Here is a 22862-nt window from a genome sequence, read left to right as displayed (position 1 = left end):
GAAAATTCCAGAAATTATGTCATTGCTTTAGAAGCTTCTGATGATTTAATTGACATCATTTGAGCCTATTGGAGGTGCACCTGTGGATATATTTCAAGGCCTACCTTCAAAATCAGTGCCTCTTTGCTTGACATCATGGGAAAATAAAAAGAAATCAGCCAAGACCTCAGAAAAATCAATTGAGACCTCCACAAGTCTGGTTCATCCTTGGGAGCAATTTCCAAATGCCTGAAGGTACCACTTTCATCTGTACAAACAATAGTAAGCAAGTATAAACACCATGGGACCACGCAGCCGCCATACCGCTCAGGAAGGAGACGCTTTCTGTCTCCTAGAGATGAACGAACTTTGGTGCGAAAAGTGCAAATCAATTCCAGAACAAAATCAAAGGACCTTGTGAAGATGTTGGAGGAAACAGGTACAAAAGTATCGATATCCACAGTAAAACGAGGCCTATGTCGACATAACCTGAAAGGCCGCTCAGCATGGAAGAAGCCACTGCTCCAAAACCGCCATAAAAAAGCCAGACTACGGATTGTAACTGCATATGGGGACAAAGATCGTACTTTTTGGAGAAATGTCCTCTGGTCTGATGGAACAAAAATAGAACTGTTTGGCAATAATGAACACTGTTATGTTTGGAGGAAGAAGGGGGATGCTTGCAAGCCTAAGAACACCATCCCAACCGTGAAGCACGGGGGTGGCAGCATCATGTTGTGGGGGTGCTTTGCTGCAGGAGGGATTGGTGCACTTCACAAAATGTATGTCATCATGAGGAAGTGAAATTATGTGGATATATTGAAACAACATCTCAAAACATCAGTCAGGAAGTTAAAGCTTGGTCGCAAATGGGTCTTCCAAATGGACGATGACCCCAAGCATACTTCTAAAGTTGTGGCAAAATGGCTTAAGGAAAACAAAGTCAAGGTATTGGAGTGGCCATCACAAAGCCCTGACCTCAATCCTATAGAAAATTTGTGGGCAGAACTGAAAAAACATGTGTGAGCAAGGATGCCTACAAATCTGACTCAGTTACACCAGCTCTATCAGGAGGAATGGGCCAAAATTCACCCAACTTATTGTGGGAAGCTTGTGGAAGGCTACCTGAAACGTTTGACCCAAGTTAAGCAATTTAAAGGCAACGTTACCAAATACTAATTGAGTGTATGTAAACTTCTGACCCACTGGGAATGTGATGAAAGAAATTAAAGCTGAAATAAATCATTATCTCTGCTATTTGTCTGACATTACACATTCTTAAAATAATGTGGTGATCCTAACTGACCTAAGACAGGGAATTTTTTATCATTTTTTATGTATTTGGCTAAGGTGTATGTAAACTTCCCACTTCAACTGAATATATTTATTAACACTATTTAACACGGTTAATCCCACAATTAGTGTTTTGGGGTGGATGATTCCTTTAACAAAAAATAAACACCAATATACAGTACCTTGATTAGATAAGTATTCACTCCCTGAGTCAATACATGTTAGAAACATGCAGTGATTACAGCTGTGATTCTTCTTGAGTAAGTCTCTAAGAGTTTTGCACACCTGTATTCTGCAATATTTTTCCCATTATTCTTTTCAAAAGGTGTCTTGGATCATGGCTGGAAAGCAATTTTCAAGTCTTGCCTTAGATTTTCAAACAGATTTACGTCACACTTTAACTTGGCCACTCAGGAACATTCACTGTCTCCTTGGTAAGCAACTCCAGTGTAGATTTATGTTGTATGTTATTGTCCTGCTGAAATGTGAATTCCTCCCCGAGTGTGTGGTGTAAAGCAGCCTGAAGCAGGTTTTCCTCAAGGATTTTACCTCTGCTTTGCTCCATCTCACTTCTTTTCATCCTGAAGAACACCCCAGTCTTTGCCGAAAATAAGTAGGCAGTTACTCAGTGATGTGTTGTGTTGGATTTGCACCAAACAAAAAGGCTTTGCATTTAGGCTAAAAATGGTATTCATTTGCCATGTTTTTTTTCAGTATTACGTTAGTGTCTTGTTGGAACATTTTCATTCTGAATATTTGTATTGTTCTTTTCACTCTGTCATTTAGGTAATTATTGTGGAGTCACTACAATATTGTTGATCTATCCTCAGTTTTCACCCATAACAGCTTTTCAACTCTGTAGCTGTTTTAAAATCACCAATGGCCTCATTGTGACATTCAAAAGGCGGTAGTCATTCAAAAATCATGTCAAAGCATATTGTTTCAGTCCATATAATTTATGTGATTTGTTAAGCCACATTTTACTTCTGAACTAACTTAGGCTCGTCTAAACAAAAGGGATGAATACTTATTCCATGACTATTGGAGTTGTTACATTTTTATTAATATGAAAAACAATTATGTAAAATGTTCTTTCCACTTTGACATTATGGAGCATTTTGTGTAGATCAATGTAAAACAAATTAAAATTAAATAATTTAAAGTCCCACTAACAAAATGTGGGAAAAAGGGGGCTTAGACTTCTATAGACTCCGTATGTATAAGGGGCTTAAAAGCCATGGAATCATTGAATGCAAACAGCCAGTAGGAGTTTAAGAAAAATGTAGACCTTCAGTTTAGGATGCTATACTTGTATTCTCAAAAAGGAAGTGGTCAGTATGCTATATTTGCTTCTGTGTTACCACCTTCTGTAGATGAGTGCTGTTGTTGTGCTCTGTGGGTGTTGTTGCCTGGTAACGGTGGCCTGAATTCAGTCAGGGGGTCCTCATCAGCTATAAACAGGCCTGTTTCAAAAATAGAAATGGAAACTGTACCAACTGTCTCTGTTTCCAAATGTCAATATGTATAGGCCAATTCATTATGGCCTCATCACAGATTGTAAGCAAGTAAGTTACATTAACTCCTAGTAACTGGTCTAGAGAGGACTAAATTATTGACAGTAGGAAAAGAGTGGCTATCAGCTGATCATAGTGAATGATGATGTAATTCTGCTAGCTAGTGTCGTGTCTTTGGAATCATTAAAGTGAAGACTGTTATTTTATCAAATCAATTCTCTGTAATTATTATTACGTGATTAAACTAATCATGTATATGTAATTAACTAGGATGTCGGGGGATCAAGGAAAATCTTCAGATTACAAAATTATAATTTTCCTAATATAACACTTCAGATAATTTAATATCTGATCAATTAATCTTCTTGTCACGTTCTGACCTTAGTTCCTTTGTTTTGTCTTTGTTTTAGTATGGCCAGGGCGTGAGTTGGGGTGGGCAGTCTGTTTGTTTTTCCATGTTGTATTTTGCATTTGGCCTGGTATGGTTCTCAATCAGAGGCAGGTGTCGTTAGTTGTCTCTGATTGAGAATCATACTTAGGTAGCCTTTTCCCACCAGTGTTTCGTGGGTGATTGTTTTCTGTGTCTGTGTGTTCCACACGGAACTGTTTCAGTTTTCGTTTCTGTCTTTCTATTTGTTATTTTGTATTTTCGTGTTCAGTGATTTTGTTCATTAAAACATGACGAACACAAGGGGCCTCCCGGGCGCAGCTGTGCCTTCAGAGACTCTGGGTTCACGCCCAGGCTCTGTCGTAACCGGCCGCGACCGGGAGGTCCGTGGGGCGACGCACAATTGGCCTAGCGTCGCCCGGGTTAGGGAGGGGTAGGCCGGTAGGGATGTCCTTGTCTCATCGCGCACCAGCGACTCCTGTGGCGGGCTGGGCGCAGTGCGCGCTAACCAATAATGCCAGGTGCACAGTGTTTCCTCTGACACATTGGTGCGGCTGGTTTCCGGGTCTGTGTTAAGAAGCAGTGCGGCTTGGTTGGGTTGTGTATCGGAGGATGCATGACTTTCAACCTTTGTCTCTCCCGAGCCCGTACGGGAGTTGTAGCGATGAGACAAGATAGTAGCTACTAAAACAATTGGATACCACGAAATTGGGGAGAAAACGGGGTAAAATAAAAAATAAATAAATAAAAAAAACATGACGAACATGTACCACGCTGCATATTGGTTGCATATCGAGATCGATAGTCTCAGAGTTGAACCATTTCCCGTCGTGTACCCAATGCTCCACGTGGTATGGTTAGGAATTCAACAACAATTGCAACCTTAGCTTAAACTGAGGTTTTTGTGATCTGAAGAGGATATCCTCAGGGGTGGGGGGTTAGAAAAGGGCTGTTCCATGACACCAGATCATGTCTGGTGACTTAGTTAAACTTTAAAGGGAATACAATTCTTTCACACTAAAGGTTTAACATCACATTACATCATTTCACAAATTACTTCATCTTTACTCATTCATTTAATACCAGACTTAGATGCAAACCCCATTATTGAGAAATGTAGACTTTCAGAGATATAGTTATGTGTGTTTCCTGTCCTCTCTGAGGTCACCAAATGAAACACACTCGTCATACCCGTCCCTTAAGTAGCCACAGACCATTCCCAACTTCTCACAAGTGGACATTTTGTATCAAATTCTCATTTTGGGGATGTAGGAGTTCGCCATGTGATATCCTTTATTCTCTCTGTGTCTCTCTTTCTGCATGGCCATGGGGAGAGAGTCTACACCAGGAATTTACGACCTGAGATAACAGAACTTGGGTGTAGGAGAGAGAGAGAGAGCGAGGGGGATGCCACGATCTATACCCAGAAAGGGCCACGTCATGACACCAGCTAATTGGCTATGGTGTCTCATTTTTAGTTGATTTGAGTTTTTTCTGCTGCTGCTGCTGAAATCTGCCTCATACAAACAAGCAGTCCAATGGCCACCTTCGCTGCCCCTAACAGAGAGAGATACACATTACTGGTCCAACTCAAACATAGCCTTCCAGTATGCACACTCTCCTCTCAGTGTCCGTAGTCAGAGTCCACTGCATGCAGAAGTCAGACAAGTGAAAATGTGGGGCTGGAGTGTGGGTGAGGGGCTGAAGTGCAGGGGAGGGGACCTTTTCCAAGATTCAAGTTTATGAAATGAGCCAGTTTGATGTGCACTTTGTTACATTTAAAAGTAAAACATTTGAAAGAGACTGAAAGTATTTTTTTCAATGACGATTACATTTGACAAAATGCCACTATGCTGCTAGGGCACTTTTTTTTATAAGATGGCACAGCCCTATTTGTACACGTGCCTGGATATACATCTACACTGAGAGTACAAACACTAGGAACACCTATTTCCATGACAAAGACTGACCAGGTGAATCCAGGTGAAGCTACGGTCCCTTATTGATGTCACTTGTTAAATCCACTTCAATCAGTGTAGATGAAGGGGAGGAGACAGGTTAAAGAAGGACTGTCTTGAGACAATTGAGACATGGATTGTGTATGTGTGCCATTCAGAGGGTGAACGGACAAGACAAAACATTTAAGTGCCTTTGAACGGGGTATGGTATTAGGTGCCAGGCGCACCAATTTGTGTCAAGAACTGCAATCCTGCTAGGTTTTTCAGGCTCAACAGTTTAGTGTTTATCAAGAATGGTCCACCACTCAAAGGACATCCAGCCAACTTTTCACAACTGTGGAAAGCATTGGAGTCAACATGGGCCAGCATCCCTGTGGAACACTTTCGACACCGTATAGAGTCCATGCCCCGACAAATTGAGGCTGTTCTGAGGGCAGAAGGGGGGTTGCAACTCAATATTGGGAAGGTGTTCTTAATGTTTTGTACAGTCAGTGTATGTTGTGTTGTGTTTATTACTATTCAGTAATGTGCTCATCACCTCTCCACAATGTTAGCGCTCCTCTATGTAGGACCAGGTTTATCCATGGTGCTCATCTTGGGGTCAGGTTCAGCTGTTGGTCTCCTCCTAGCAGTGATGCTGGTAGCCTGCTGTATTCAGAGGAGAAGGAGAAGTCCAGCACCACAGGTTAGAACACAGCAAGCACCCCACCTATAATGTTACCATAGTTACTATCAATGAGGCTACAGTACAGCACATATGTGTGTCACCACTACTTAGGATCTGACTTACTGTGTCATTACACCACTGATTTACCTCATCTCACATTTCAGATGCAGAACGAAGGACTTCAGCCTTCAGAATGAGGAATGCGGCAACCAAACCTGTGATACTTGCTAACAGAGGGGAGATAGAGGTTTGGGACTCATTAGTAGGCTTCCAGAGAGTAGTCATTGATAAGTAACTAGAATGGAGACAAAATACTCATTCCTTTTTCAAAACAGCCCAAACAATTTCCTTAGTTTTTTCTGTGTGTGCATTAATTAACTTCTAATAAATATTTTTATGGTAGTAGCTTATTTTTTATTCATTGTTTTTCTGTTTAGTTGGCAGCTGTGAATCAGCACTGGTATTAAATTACATTAATACTTTTTCTGAGGATATTGAAACAAGACTTTTTCTCATGACAGTTATTATAGCCTAAAAATCACTCTTGTTTTGCAGCTTTCTCTTTTCAGAGAAGCTAAATAATGTTAAATGTTAATTTTACTCAAATAGAACAACCTGTACTGGCACATGTGAACAGCCCTGATACAAAATTCTGAATAGAAATTCAATGGTTCATTGGATCAGTCTAACATTTGCACATACACTGCTGCCATCTAGTGGCCAAAACCTAATTTGCGCCTGGGCTGGAATAATACATGATGGCCTTTCTCTTGCATTTCGAAGATGATGGTACAAAAAATTGAGATTTTACCAGATCTTTCACCAGATCTAATGTGTTATATTCTCCTACATTAATTTAACATTTCCACAAACTTCAAAATGTTTCCTTTCAAATGGTATCAATAATATGCATGTCCTTGCGCCTGGTCCTGAGCCACAAGCAGTTAGATTTGGGTATGTCATTTAGGTGACATTTTTAAATAAAGGGGCGGATCCTTAAAAATTCAATGTCCATTTCTCATTTTTGCTTTATTTCTCTCTTCATACATTTAGAGGATTGTAATAGTTATAAATGTATGTTATTGTCATGTTCAAGCCTCAAAATCAGATAATTAGATTATAAACAATTGTACCATTGCATTGTTTAATACTCGTTTTTGATTGGCTTGAATTGCATTCTAGAGCGTGCATTATTTCCCTATATCGCACGGTATAATTGCTTGGTGTAATTCAATGACTTTGAAGCTCATTCTTAAATGTTTTATTTTTTAGCTGCATTTGAAAGCAAACATACAATTGAAAACATTTAATGGTATTGTTGAATTCGACTTTCATAATAGTAAGCAAGAGTGATGGTTTGGTTAGCTGAGCTAGCAATTTTTTTTATTTTTTATTACCAAGACAACTACTGTACTGTAGCTATTTAGCTAGCTATACTTGCTAGATACTTCAGTGGCTGTTGGCACATTTCTATTGGCAAAGGAATACATTCTAGAGGCAAATATGTTAATTTATAGCCATGGTATGAAATGAATAATCAATTCAGGGCTCTGTGCGTTCTCCGGAAAATAATGCAACTCCACGATGCTTTAGCAGACCTTCCACATCGTGCACTATATTCCAAAGAATGCAATTCAGGCATGTTAACCTCCTCCGGTGATGCTAGAGAGAGTGGATGTCAGTGTTATGGAGCTCTGGGAGGTACTGTCTATCTCCAGCTGACTGAAACCAGGGGATATACAGTGCCTTGCGAAAGTATTCGGCCCCCTTGAACTTTGCGACCTTTTGCCACATTTCAGGCTTCAAACATAAAGATATAAAACTGTATTTTTTTGTGAAGAATCAACAACAAGTGGAACACAATCATGAAGTGGAACGACATTTATTGGATATTTCAAACTTTTTTAACAAATCAAAAACTGAAAAATTGGGCGTGCAAAATTATTCAGCCCCCTTAAGTTAATACTTTGTAGCGCCACCTTTTGCTGCGATTACAGCTGTAAGTCGCTTGGGGTATGTCTCTATCAGTTTTGCACATCGAGAGACCGAATTTTTTTCCCATTCCTCCTTGCAATATAGCTCGAGCTCAGTGAGGTTGGATGGAGAGCATTTGTGAACAGCAGTTTTCAGTTCTTTCCACAGATTCTCGATTGGATTCAGGTCTGGACTTTGACTTGGCCATTCTAACACCTGGATATGTTTATTTTTGAACCATTCCATTGTAGATTTTGCTTTATGTTTTGGATCATTGTCTTGTTGGAAGACAAATCTCCGTCCCAGTCTCAGGTCTTTTGCAGACTCCATCAGGTTTTCTTCCAGAATGGTCCTGTATTTGGCTCCATCCATCTTCCCATCAATTTTAACCATCTTCCCTGTCCCTGCTGAAGAAAAGCAGGCCCAAACTATGATGCTGCCACCACCATGTTTGACAGTGGGGATGGTGTGTTCAGGGTGATGAGCTGTGTTGCTTTTACACCAAACATAACGTTTTGCATTGTTGCCAAAAAGTTCAATTTTGGTTTCATCTGACCAGAGCACCTTCTTCCACATGTTTGGTGTGTCTCCCAGCTGGCTTGTGGCAAACTTTAAACAAAACTTTTATGGATATCTTTAAGAAATGGCTTTCTTCTTGCCACTCTTCCATAAAGGCCAGATTTGTGCAATATACGACTGATTGTTGTCCTATGGACAGAGTCTCCCACCTCAGCTGTAGATCTCTGCAGTTCATCCAGAGTGATCATGGGCCTCTTGGCTGCATCTCTGATCAGTCTTCTCCTTGTATGAGCTGAAAGTTTAGAGGGACGGCCAGGTCTTGGTAGATTTGCAGTGGTCTGATACTCCTTCCATTTCAATATTATCGCTTGCACAGTGCTCCTTGGGATGTTTAAAGCTTGGGAAATCTTTTTGTATCCAAATCCGGCTTTAAACTTCTTCACAACAGTATCTCGGACCTGCCTGGTGTGTTCCTTGTTCTTCATGATGCTCTCTGCGCTTTTAGCGGACCTCTGAGACTATCACAGTGCAGGTGCATTTATACGGAGACTTTATTACACACAGGTGGATTGTATTTATCATCATTAGTCATTTAGGTCAACATTGGATCATTCAGAGATCCTCACTGAACTTCTGGAGAGAGTTTGCTGCACTGAAAGTAAAGGGGCTTAATAATCTTGCCCGCCCAATTTTTCAGTTTTTGATTTGTTAAAAAAGTTTGAAATATCCAATAAATGTCGTTCCACTTCATGATTGTGTCCCACTTGTTGTTGATTCTTCACAAAAAAATACAGTTTTATATCTTTGTTTGAAGCCTGAAATGTGGCAAAAGGTCGCAAAGTTCAAGGGGGCCGAATACTTTCGCAAGGCACTGTACATTCTTATTATAAAAAGACCCCAATTATAAAGCTACAGACATAGTCAACATTTTAAATCATTTAGTGAGAATGCATGACTCCATTAAAGCTAGATCAGAGTTCTTCATGAACAACAGCAGATTTAGGATGACTAACACCGAAAGGACGGATTCTGATGAATATCTCTTAGAAACATTTCATTCTAATGGAAGTTCATTGGTCAACAGAAGACTACACCTGTTCATTGAAGGTAAAGGGCTATCTCAACAACAACAAAAATACATATGACTATTAGCTTCCAAAGAAATATACAGTAATATGATACATAATGTAGATATTTGTTTTGTCTGTTTGCTGAAGTTGCCTTATTCCCCACAGCTCCAGTGTTCTTCCGAAGGAGAGATGAGTGTGTCCTGCTCCTCTGCGGGGGACGGTAGTGTAACAGTACAGCTGAACTCTGGATGGACAGATACTGAGAGACACTGAGACCTCTCCTGGTGAAGAGACAAACACCATCACTCTGAAGAAAGGCCTGTCAGGAGATCTCACCTGTACCGGCAGAAACAACATCAACAGGTGTCCAGGTAAGCTACTGTACGGTCACATTTTCATTCTTATATCTGTGCCATTATTTGTTTTGCTTTAGCAGACACATCATGCAAAATAATACATGATCTTATTAATAATGATGATGATGATGATTGATGGCATCATAATCATCATTGTCATTATGACCTCTAGGGTCATTCCACGAAATGAGTTCATTTGCATCCCTTTGATATTTTTTTTTATATAGACAACATGGAGAACTAAATATATCTGATTTTTGACAAATTTGATTAATTAGCTGAGCACTTAATTTAAGTTTTATTCTGTCTCTCGTCTGTCCCCCAGGACCAGGGTTCAGTGTGTTTGTTAATTTCCAACCTGCTGAAGTCTTCATTCTGCTGGCAGTCTGTCTGGGATCCTACTGTTTCTACAGAAGAAAACCTGTCCTCAAGAACAATGTCAGTAACCATGCATTGTACATTTAATTAAGAGAAGGAGTCCTCTAGAACAATGTCAGTAACCATGCATTGTACATTTAACTAAGAGAGAGATTCCTCTAGAACAGGGTCAATAATGCATCATTGTACATTTAATTAAGATGAGGCTGTATATTTGTTTGAGGAAGCTTATCATTTTATTCTGTTTAACTATCCTCATTTCTCTCTATCTTTCTCTCCTCCCTCTCTCTCCATCATTCTATCACTCTGTCTCTCTCTCCTGGGCCATATTGTCACGTCTAATCAAGGTGGGTGGAATCAGGCGCAGAGAGCAGAATGCGATAATAAAGTTTATTCTCCGGTGAACAAACAAACACGGTCAACCCAAACAAACACAGGGTGAAATTATCCAACATAGGATAACAGACAAACCGGAGAATAAGAAAACACGATAACCACGACAGACGAAAATGAATGACCAAAATAAACAATCCCGCACAAAACAAGGGTGGGACAACCTACATTATATACAGACACTAATTAACTAAACAACACACAGGTGAAACCAATCAGACAAAACCAACAGATACACGAAAAGGGATCGGTAGTGGCTAGTAGGACGGTGACGACGAACGCCGAGCACCGCCCGAACGGGCAGGAGAGCAAACCTCGGCGGAAGTCGTGACACATATACAGCGTTCCTCATTGGGTTCCCTGAATTCCTATTGGACCTTGTAGTCATAGCAGATAATATTCACATTTTTGGTGACTTTAATATTCACATGGAAAGGTCCACAGACCCACTCCAAAAGGCTTTCGGAGCCATCATCGACTCAGTGGGTTTTGTCCAACATGTCTCTGGACCTACTCACCGTCACAGTCATACTCTGGACCTAGTTTTGTCCAGTGGAATAAATGTTGTGGATCTTAATGTTTTTCCTCATAATCCTGGACTATCGGACCACCATTTTATTACGTTTGCAATTGCAACAAATAATCTGTTCAGACCCCAACCAAGGAACATCAAAAGTCGTGCTATAAATTCACAGACAACACAAAGATTCCTTGATGTCCTTCCAGACTCCCTCTGTTCACCCAAGGACGTCAGAGAACAAAAATCAGTTAACCACCTAACTGAGGAACTCAATTTAACCTTGCGCAATACCCTAGATGCAGTTGCACCCCTAAAAACTAAAAACATTTCTCATAAGAAACTAGCTCCCTGGTATACAGAAAATACCCGAGCTCTGAAGCAAGCTTCCAGAAAATTGGAACGGAAATGGCGCCACACCAAACTGGAAGTCTTTCGACTAGCTTGGAAAGACAGTACCGTGCAGTACCGTGGAGCCCTTACTGCTGCTCGATCATCCTATTTTTCCAACTTAATTGAGGAAAATAAGAACAATCCGAAATTCCTTTTTGATACTGTCGCAAAGCTAACTAAAAAGCAGCATTCCCCAAGTGAGGATGGCTTTCACTTCAGCAGTAATAAATTCATGAACTTCTTTGAGGAAAATATCATGATTATTAGAAAGCAAATTACGGACTCCTCTTTAAATCTGCGCATTCCTTCAAAGCTCAGTTGTCCTGAGTCTGCACAACTCTGCCAAGACCTAGTATCAAGAGAGACACTCAAGTGGTTTAGTACTATATCTCTTGACACAATGACTAAAATAATCATGGCCTCTAAACCTTCAAGCTGCATAGTGGACCCTATTCCAACTAAACTACTGAAAGAGCTGCTTCCTGTGCTTGGCCCTCCTATGTTGAACATAATAAACGGCTCTCTATCCACCGGATGTGTACCAAACTCACTAAAAGTGGCTGTAATAAAGCCACTCTTGAAAAAGCCAAACCTTGACCCAGAAAATATAAAAAACTATCGGCCTATATCGAATCTGCCATTCTTCTCAAAAATGTTAGAAAAGGCTGTTGTGCAGCAACTCACTGCCTTCCTGAAGACAAACAATGTATACGAAATGCTTCAGTCTGGTTTTAGACCCCATCATAGCACTGAGACTGCACTTGTGAAGGTGGTAAATGATCTTTCAACGGCATCAGACCGAGGCTCTGCATCTGTCATTGTGCTCCTAGACCTTAGTGCTGCTTTTGATACCATCGATCACCACATTCTTTTGGAGTGGTTGGATACCCAAATTGTTCTACACGGACAAGTTCTGGCCTGGTTTAGATCTTATCTGTCGGAAAGATATCAGTTTGTCTCTGTGAATGGTTTGTCCTCTGACAAATCAACTGTAAATTTCTGTGTTCCTCAAGGTTCCGTTTTAGGACCACTATTGTTTTCACTATATATTTTACCTCTTGGGGATGTCATTCGAAAACATAATGTTAACTTTCACTGCTATGCGGATGACACACAGCTGTACATTTCAATGAAACACGGTGAAGCCCCAAAATTGACCTCGCTAGAAGCCTGTGTTTCAGACATAAGGAAGTGGATGGCTGCAAACGTTCTACTTTTAAACTCGGACAAAACAGAGATGCTTGTTCTAGGTCCCAAGATCAAAGAGATCTTCTGTTGAATCTGACAATTAATCTTAATGGTTGTACAATCGTCTCAAATAAAACTGTGAAGGACCTCGGCGTTACTCTGGACCCTGATCTCTCTTTTGACGAACATATCAAGACTGTTTCAAGGACAGCTTTTTTCCATCTACGTAACATTGCAAAAATCAGAAACTTTCTGTCCAAAAATTATGCAGAAAAATGTATCCATGCTTTTGTTACTTCTAGGTTAGACTACTGCAATGCTCTACTTTCCGGCTACCCGGATAAAGCACTAAATAAACTTCAGGTAGTGCTAAATATGGCTGCTAGAATCCTGACTAGAACCCCAAAATTTGATCATATTACTCCAGTGCTAGCCTCCCTATTCTGGCTTCCTGTCAAGGCAAGGGCTGATTTCAAGGTTTTACTGCTAACCTACAAAGCGTTACATGGGCTTGCTCCTACCTATCTCTCTGATTTGGTCCTGCCGTACATATCTACACGTACGCTACGGTCACAAGACGCAGGCCTCCTAATTGTCCCTAGAATTTCTAAGCAAACTGCTGGAGAAAGGGCTTTCTCCTATAGAGCTCCATTTTTATGGAATGGTCTGCCTACCCATGTGAGAGACGCAAACTCGGTCTCAACCTTTAAGTCTTTACTGAAGACTCATCTCTTCAGTGGGTCATATGATTGAGTGTAGTCTGGCCCAGGAGTGTGAAGGTGAACGGAAAGGCTCTGGATCAACGAACCGCCCTTGCTGTCTCTGCCTGGCCGGTTCCCCTCTTTCCACTGGGGTTCTCTGCCTCTAACCCTATTACAGGGGCTGAGTCACTGGCTTGCTGGTGCTCTTTCATGCCATCCCTGTGAGGGGTGCATCACTTGAGTGGGTTGAGTCACTGATGTGATCTTCCTGTCTGGGTTGGCGCCCCCCTTGGGTTGTGCCGTGGCGGTGATCTTTGTGGGCTATACTCTGCCTTGTCTCAGGATGGTAAGTTGGTGGTTGAAGATATCCTTCTAGTGGTGTGGGGGCTGTGCTTTGGCAAAGTGGGTGGGGTTATATGCTTCCTGTTTGGCCCCGTCCAGGGGTATCATCGGACAGGGCCACAGTGTCTCCTGACCCCTCCTGTCTCAGCCTCCAGTATTTATGCTGCAGTAGTTTATGTGTCGGGGGGCTAGGATCAATTTGTTATATCTGGAGTACTTCTCCTGTCCTATCTAGTGTCCTGTGTGAATTTTTTTAATGATTTTTGTTGTTGAATTTTTACCCCATTTTCTCCCCAATTTCGTGGTATCCAATTGTTTAGTAGCTTCTATCTTGTCTCATCGCCCCACGGACCTCCCGGTCACGGCCGGTTACGACAGAACCTGGGCGCGAACCCAGAGTCTCTGGTGGCACAGCTGGCGCTGCAGTACAACACCCTTAACCACTGCGCAACCAGGGAGGCCCGTCCTGTGTGAATTTAAGTATGCTCTCTCTAATTCTCTCTTTCGCTCTTTCTTTCTCTGACCTGAGCCCTAGGACCATGCCTCAGGACTACCTGGCATGATGACTCCTTGCTGTCCCCAGTCCACCTGGCCGTGGTGCTGCTCCAGTTTCAACTGTTCTGCCTGTGATTATTATTATTTGACCATGCTGGTCATTTATGAACATTTGAACATCTTGGCCATGTTCTGTTATAATCTCCACCCGGCACAGCCATAAGAGGACTGGCCACCCCACATAGCCTGGTTCCTCTCTAGGTTTTGGCCTTTCTAGGGAGGTTTTCCTAGCCACCGTGCTTCTACACCTGCATTGCTTGCTGTTTGGGGTTTTAGGCTGGGTTTCTGTACAGTACTTTGAGATATCAGCTGATGTACATAGGGCTATATAAATCAATTTGATTTGATATGACTCTACCACTCCTGTAACGGCTGTTGGTGGAAGAAGGTGAGGACCAAGGTGCAGTGTGGTACGTGTTCATCTTTTTATTTTGAATTGAACACTGACTAATAAAACAAAGGGAATGACCGAAACCGAAAAAGTTCTGTCTGATGCAGACACAAAAACAACTACCCACAAAACCCATGTGGGAAAAAGCTACCTAAGTATGGTTCTCAATCAGAGACAACGATAGACAGCTGCCTCTGATTGAGAACCACACCCGGCCAAACAACAAAGAAATACAAAACATAGAGAATGAACATAGAATGCCCACCCTAGTTGCCCACCCAACCCCCCTCTTTATTTCTCTCTCTCTCTCTCTCTCTCTCTCGTCTATTACTGTTTGTTTAAAGCACAACAAACTAAGTGACAATGTGCAGGGTTTTCTGACTTTTCTATCGGCCCACTAAAATGCATTTTATCACACAGACTGTAGCACTTCCCTTCATGAAGAGCCAATGCTGAGGTGAAGTCAGTCAATAGTCAGAGCATCACAGACCACATCTCAACATCATAGACCACATCTCAAGTCACCAGTTCTGAGATCTCCTACTTCCTAGAATGATGGGCTAAAGTGATCTTGAGACTAGTAGACAATCCAAGTTAATACCCGGCCGCTTATACCTTGTCACTGTTGTATCTTTAGAAATGTTCTAAAATAACACATTACTGCCACTCTATGAAATTACAGTAGTCTGTTTAAACACCTCCTTTCCTTTAGAAGATACAGTGTAGCTATCTACCAACATAATACATAGCTAGTGTTCAAGCAGCGTTAGTGACCATTATTGACAGCATTAGTGAGATTGACTGTTCAATTCTTTTTTAAATACGAAGCGGGGACCCCCTTTGTGAGTCAATGGTTGCAGGACATACTATGACATACTATGACATATCTATAAACATTTGTTGTGACAGACTATCAACATGCTTTTCTCATTGACTTGACAGACACCGTCATACTGAAGAAGTGTGAGGACAGACGCTGGGAGACAAGACACAGACCTGGCCACATGTGGAAGTCCTGGGCTGGAGTGGTTACACGTGGTCTGTGTTTGTGAGGCCGGATGGACGGGGGGGGGGGGGGGGGGGGTAAAAAACAAAGGGTAACAGTCAGTATCTGGTGTGGCCACCAGCTGCATTAAGTACTGCAGTGCCTCTCCTCCTCATGGACTGCAGATTTCTGGGGCGAATGGCCCTAGCCATCACCCTCTGATCCAACGTGCTCAATGGGATTGAGATCCGGGCTCTTCGCTGGCCATGGCAGAACACTAACATTCCTGTCTTGCAGGGCAGTTGGCAGTTGTTGTTGCCATCCTGTACCTGTCCTGCAGGTTTGATGTTTGGATGTGCCAATCCTGTGCAGGTGTTGTTAAACATGGTCTTCCACTGCGAGGACGATCAGCTGTCCTTGTAGTGCTGTCTTAGGCATCTCACAGTACGGACATAGCAATTTATTGCCCTGGCCACATCTGCAGTCCTCATGCCTCCTTGCAGCATGCCTAAGGCACATCCACGCAGATGAAAATGGGCATCTTTCTTTTGGTGTTTTTCAGAGTCAGTAGAAAGGCCTCTTTAGTGTCCTAAGTTTAATTGCCTACAGTCTGTAAGCTGTTAGTGTCTTAACGACCGTTCCACAGGTGCATGTTCATTAATTGTTTATGGTTCATTGAACAAGCATGGGAAGCATGGGCAATGTGAGATATTTTGTTTATTTATAAAACAGATTAATGTGTTATCACTGTGCTTCATCAATACTGAACAAAAATATAAACCAACTATTTCTAAGATTTTACTGAGTTACTGTTCATATAAGGAAATAGTCAGTTTAAATAAATAAACTAGGCCCTAATCTATGGATTTTACATGACTGGGCAGGGGCGCAGCTATAGGTGGGCCTGGGAAGGTATAGGCCCACCCACTGGGGAGCCAGGCCTACCCACTGGGGAGCCAGGTTTAGCCAATCAGAATTTTTTTTACAGACAGAAATATTACTCAGTACATCCCGCTGGTGAAAAAGCTGGATGTGGAAGTCCTGGGCTGGAGCGGTTACACGTGGTCTGTGTTTGTGAGGCCGGATGGACATACTGCAAAATTCTCAAAAACAACAGCTTTATGTTGAGAAATGAACATGAACATTCCTGGAGTCAGCATGCCAATTACATTTAAGACAACTGCTGCATTGTGTTTTAGTGACAAAGCTGCCCATTTCAGAGTGGCCTTTTATTTTCCCCAGCACAAGGTGCACCTGTGTAATGATCACACAGTTTTATTTAACCTTTATTTAACTAGTCAAGTCAGTTAAGAACAAATTCTTATTTACAATGACAGCTTAGGAACAGTACTGCAAAATTGCCTTGTTCAGGGGCAGAACAAGAGATTTTCACCTTGTCAGCTCAGGGATTTAATCTAACAACCTTTTGGTTACTGGCCCAACGCTCTAACCACTAGGCTACCTGCCTCTACCTGCCGACCCTGTTTAATATGCCACACCATTCGGGTGGGTGGATTATCTTGGCAAAAGAGAAATGCTCACTAACAGGGACATTTTAGAGAAATAAACCTTTTGTACATAATGAACATTTCTGGCATCTTTTATTTCTGCTCATGAAACATGGGACCAACACTTAACATGGTGCGTTAATATTTTTTATTCAGTGTAATAGGAGATCCAAATGACCTGGATTGCAGTTGAGATTACATTAAAAGTATTCCACAACACGGATTCCACGACACAGCCTTTACGACTGGAACCCCATGTTTGTGTCCCGGATTCCTGTTAAGTAGCAGTTAGCTGCTAGTCGTCATGGAAACCCAGCAAGCTAAAGCAAGCAGTATGCTGGAAACAACATTTTTAACAACACTTTTTTTCTGATAAAAACAAGTCAATTGAATCCGACATGGAGCCCGGTTTCATAACACAGATAGAACAATGAGACAGATATTTCACTGGATGTATAAATATGAAGCAAAGGCTTGGCAGCCCACTGGCAGTGGGAGAAGATGGAATGAGATGGATTTTGACCTACATTCTGCAACTGATCTCATCGATGAAACATTTGATCTCAATACAGTTTTTTGTTCCAAAAAGTAGAATCCGAGTGGACTAAGTTTTGTAGACTTTAGCCTTTGACAAAAAAAAAAACGTAATCACGTTGTTTAGGAGGAGTGCAACGTCGAATTTAGTTATTGTACACCCGCATTTCAGAGTAGGCATTCCCTAATGGAAATATGCAAATGTATGCTAGAACGGGCCAATAGGACCTCACTAGCTCATGCTTGACTCTGTCCACCTCCTTGCTTGTTCTGCACACCATGACTAATCTGTTCCCATTGGAAACGAAAACATATTTTAGGGTATTTTTCACCCTGCTAGCTTCTATTAGTTCTATTGACCACCATGGCACCAACCCGCCTTACCACCATGGCACCAACCCGACAGCATTACCTCACATAACTTTTTATTATTATTATTATTATTACATTTGCAGGTACTTGTTAATTAAGCAGTCTCACTGTTCGCCTGGCTACTCGTTGTGGTGACCTATAAGTGCTAGAGATGGCTGGCGCATAGCCATCAAACGTTAAACATTTTCTGTTCATGGTTAACCATATTTTCTTCCTTCAGAAAAAGATGTACAGCCTAAAGGAAAAGCACTTCCCTGTCTTCGTTTTCAAGATGTGGACGATTTAAACAGCCAGAAGGCATTTTCTAATTAAGAAATAACCATTTTCTCTGTACGATATGTTGTTTCTAAATGGCTGCTGGGTAATTTTATATGCATAGAAATCTGTTCTCAGTCATCGAATTGAGTGAATGTTGCAAATTGCAAGGCACACTTAATTAAGGCACACTTAACCAGCATGGCTGCCACAGCATTCTGCAGCGATACAACATCCCATCTGGTTTGCACAGAACAATGACCCAACACACCTCCAGGCTGTGTAATGGCTATTTGATCAAGAAGGAGAGTGATGGAGTGCTGCATCAGATGACCTGGCCTCCACAATCACCCTTCCTCATTTCTGAGGTTGGTAACTCTAATGAACCTATTCTTTGCAGCAGAGGTAACTATGGGTCTTCCTTTCCTGTGGCGGTCTTCATGAGAGTCAGTTTCATCATAGCGCTTAATGGTTTTTGTGACTGCACTTGAAGAAACGTTCAAAGTTCTTGAAATTTCCCAGATTGACTGACATTCGTGTTTTTAAGTAATGATGGACTGTACTTTCTCTTTGCCTATTTTAGCTGTTCTTGCCATTATATGGACTTTGTCTTTTACCAAATAGGGCTTTGTTCTGTATACCACCCCTACCTTGTCACAACACAACTGATTGGCTCAAACACATTCAGAAGGAAAGAAATTCCACAAATTAACTTTTAACAAGGCACACCTGTTAATTGAAATGCATTCCATGTGACTACCTCATGAAGCTGGTTGAGAGAATGCCAAGAGTGTGCAAAGCTGTCATCAAGGAAAAGGGTGGCTACTTAGAAGAATTTCAAATGTACAATATTTACCTCAACATGACCCTCTCTTGCACGAGAAGGCAGAGTGCTCACTGCTGCTGCTTGTGGCGGGACTTGTTGACTTGGCTACTTGTGCGAAAGTGCGCCACGATGCTGGTTGATGAATTTTACAATGAATGTCCAAGGAAAATCGTTTTTTCTCCACCAGAGGTTACAGAATTAATGTTTAGGATTATTAACAATGATTATTGAAATAGTAATCAAGTATAATTTTAATTATTGAGCATAAAAGCAGGTACTAATAAAATAAACATGATTCATCATTATATTGATTCACAGTAATCTGTTAAATGCTTTTTCAGTCCTTGACTGAAGCACTTACATTAGCAGTGTGGAAAGAAAGAAAGAAAAAAGTGCATGTGGGAGTTTTCCTGTGGGGAGGAGGTGTACCAGGGAGAACTAATGTTCAGAAATTTTATTTGTGGTCTTATACTACCATCTATTGGAATTATTTAGCAACTTCAGTAGTACTGAAGTTTACTGTATATCCTTACAAAAGTAGTCATTACTCAGAATTGCAACATTTTCTAGTTCATTTTATTACTTACAACCATAAACTATGAAAATAAAGTCACACTCCATGTATAAACTCCCAGCAATTGAATGGGCATTTATCAATGTTTCAGCATCACTCTGCCTTCCAGGGTGTTTATAGTTTATTCACCGTTAGTCAGCACCTACACACAAACAATTATTTCTGGAAGTGCGCCAGTTCATGTTTTTTTTATTACTTGCAACCATAAAATAACCATTTATAGCATAACAATAAAACTGACAGAAACAAAAACACCATACATTTAGTTAATTATTCAAAAATAAAAATGTCTTTAGATGGGTGACATTATCTGCCAAAGTGACACCCCCTTAAAATATAAACACAGACACTGGAAATGTCCTTTTTTAAATAAATCTGGTAGCTGTCAAAAGAGCCTTTGCTTTGCTGAGCAGTTTTCAGGAGTGGCCTGCCTGCCTGCCTGCCTTGCCTGCCTGCCTTGCCTGCCTGCCTGCCTTGCCTGCCTGCCTTGCCTGCCTGCCTTGCCTGCCTTGCCTTTCCTGCCTTGCCTGCCTGCCTTGCCTGCCTGCCTTGCCTGCCTGCCTTGCCTGCCTGCCTTGCCTGCCTGCCTTGCCTGCCTTGCCTGCCTGCCTTGCCTGCCATGTCACCAGAGCGCTGTGAATAATGAAAAGTTAATAAGTTATTGCCAAACTTTCACATAGAGACAAAGTTCAAACCACACAATTTTAAGTAGAGGCCCTGATTGGTTTCACCTGTCTGCAGTTTGGCTCTAATTACAACTGGAGACAGGTGTGGCTGTTCTGCTGCAGTCTAGAAGTTTCCCCTGAGCTGTCCATGCTCCTGCCTCTGGGGGAATACTTCACATTGCTGACCATGGTCCTGGCAGTCAAAAAACACAGAAACCTCACGGGCACATACCGTCCATCCACCATACAACCCCTAAAACCTCTACAATAGGAAAGACACCAAGAGGCAACAAAAATACTATTTACACACTATTCCTATATACAGTTAAATGATATCTTTAGAGAGAGGAGAGGTGCTGTGATACAATATGTTTTTATCTATTTTTTAAAACGACTTATTGCCTGAGGAATATCTGGTGGCAGAGCATTCCATGATGCATTATATCTGTTATTTGTTTAGGTACGGTGAAGAAACCTAGTATTGTCTGGTTTGGTGTCAGTTTGAAGTGTATGCAAATAGATTATACAAGTGGTTAGGCAACACATAAATGTTTCTTAAAAATACTAGAAGAGAAGTAGTCAATTTCTCCTCAACCCTCAACCATGAAAGACTATCTTGCATGTTGTTGATGTTAGTTCTATTTGTGCAGTTAAGGGCAAGGCCTGCTGCTTTGTTTTGAGCCAGCTGCAGCTTTGATAGATATTTATTTGCTGCACCTGACCATATTACCGGACAGTAATCAAGATTGGACAAGACCAGAACCTGATCGACTAGTACAGATCTTTGTGTCAAAAACACAAAACATATTATTTATAACAGACACATCTCTCCCTATATTCACAACAACTTTGTCAATATAGCTTGGACGTGATATCTGACCAAAGTTACTCCTAGGAGTTCAGCTTCTTTAACTTGTTCAACGATGTCGTGTCTTTGGAAACAGTTATTTTATCAAATCAATTCTCTGTAATTATTATTACGTGATCAAACGAATCATGTAAATGTAATTAACTAGGAAGTTGGGGCACCAAGGAAAATATTCAGATGACAAAGTTATCATTTTCCGAATATAACTCTTCAGATAATTCAATATCTGATCAATTAGTCTTCTGATTAATGAATTATTCTTTACCTCATATTAGTCTCATTCCAAACGCCGTAAATTGTTGGTTATCTGCACGAACCCAGCCTTTACTATGGATCATCCATACACCAATTGTCTTAATAATTTATTTAATAACTAACTAAATAATAACAGAAATGCATAAACAAACAAATGATAGGGGAGGTTCCCTAGTGGGCTAAGCCGACATGACGGCTTGGTGGACACAAGGAAGAGGGTGTGGACTGAAAAAGGCAGGAAAGACAAAAGGAGTCACTACACAGTTGAAAATTATTATAATTGAAATGCTAATTCTTTGCACATGAATGCTCACTCATTCGGGAATAATTGTAATCAATAAATATATTTACGCCCAGTGTGTCATCGTTATCTTCTAAATTGTAATTATTCACTCCTATGGCCTATTTATTGCCTACCTCCTCATGCCTTTTGCACACAATGTATATAGATTTTTTTTTCTACTATGCTATTGACTTGTTTATTGTTAATTGTTTACTCCATGTGTAACTCTTTGTTGTCTGTTCACACTGCTATGCTTTATCTTGGCCAGGTCGCAGTTGCAAATGAGAACTTGTTCTCAACTAGCTTACCTGGTTAAATAAAGGTGAAATAAAAATAAATAAAAATAAAATCTCTGTTGGAATCGTCCACCTGTCTGTTGGAGAGTTCGTCCGAGGGTCTCTCTTTCTCCTTCCCTGAAGTCTTTTGTGGTTAGAATGGATACTTCAGAGTACCATTCAGAAATGTTTTCATATATAGATGTTTTGGCGGTTGTTGGTCTTCGCATCCCAAGTTTACATCATTTCTAGCTGCAGACTAGTAATTAGTATCTAAGATTTGCTCTTATTCTGTCGGGATCGATAGTCTCAGAGTTTAACCATTTCCAGCCGTGTACCCAATGCTACACGTGGTATGTCTTCATTATTATTCTACAATGTAGTAAGTAGTCAAAATAAAGAAAAACCCTTGAATGAGTAGGTGTGTCCAAACTTTTCAATGGGAATGAATCCATGTCTGTAGTAATGCCTGTAGCACTGTGATGCTATGCCTTAGACTGAGAGGCCCCGAGAGTATGAGGTGTGAAGGGTTGGTGTTTAGACATAGTATTGATGCTTTGTTGCTGCATTGGTTACTGTAACTAATTGTATCTAACTTTCCCATATTTCTGTAAATGCAGTGCATTCGAAAAGCATTCAGACCCCTTCACCATTTCCACATTTTGTTACGTTACAGCCTTATTCTAACATTTATTAAATCAATGTTTTTCCTCAACAATCAACACACAATGCCCAATTATTACCAAGTGAAAACAGGTTTTTAGAAAAAAAACAGGAATAGTATTCAGACGCTTTGATATGAGTCTCGAAATTGAGCTCAGGTGCATCCAGTTTCCATTGATCATCCTTGAGATGTGTCTACAACTTGATTGGAGTCCACTGGTGG

The sequence above is a fragment of the Oncorhynchus kisutch genome, linkage group LG15, assembly GCF_002021735.2.
Source record: "Oncorhynchus kisutch isolate 150728-3 linkage group LG15, Okis_V2, whole genome shotgun sequence".
Taxonomy (NCBI): domain Eukaryota; kingdom Metazoa; phylum Chordata; class Actinopteri; order Salmoniformes; family Salmonidae; genus Oncorhynchus; species Oncorhynchus kisutch.
The sequence above is the reverse complement of the archived record's forward strand: the minus strand, read 5'-3'. Positions refer to the sequence as shown.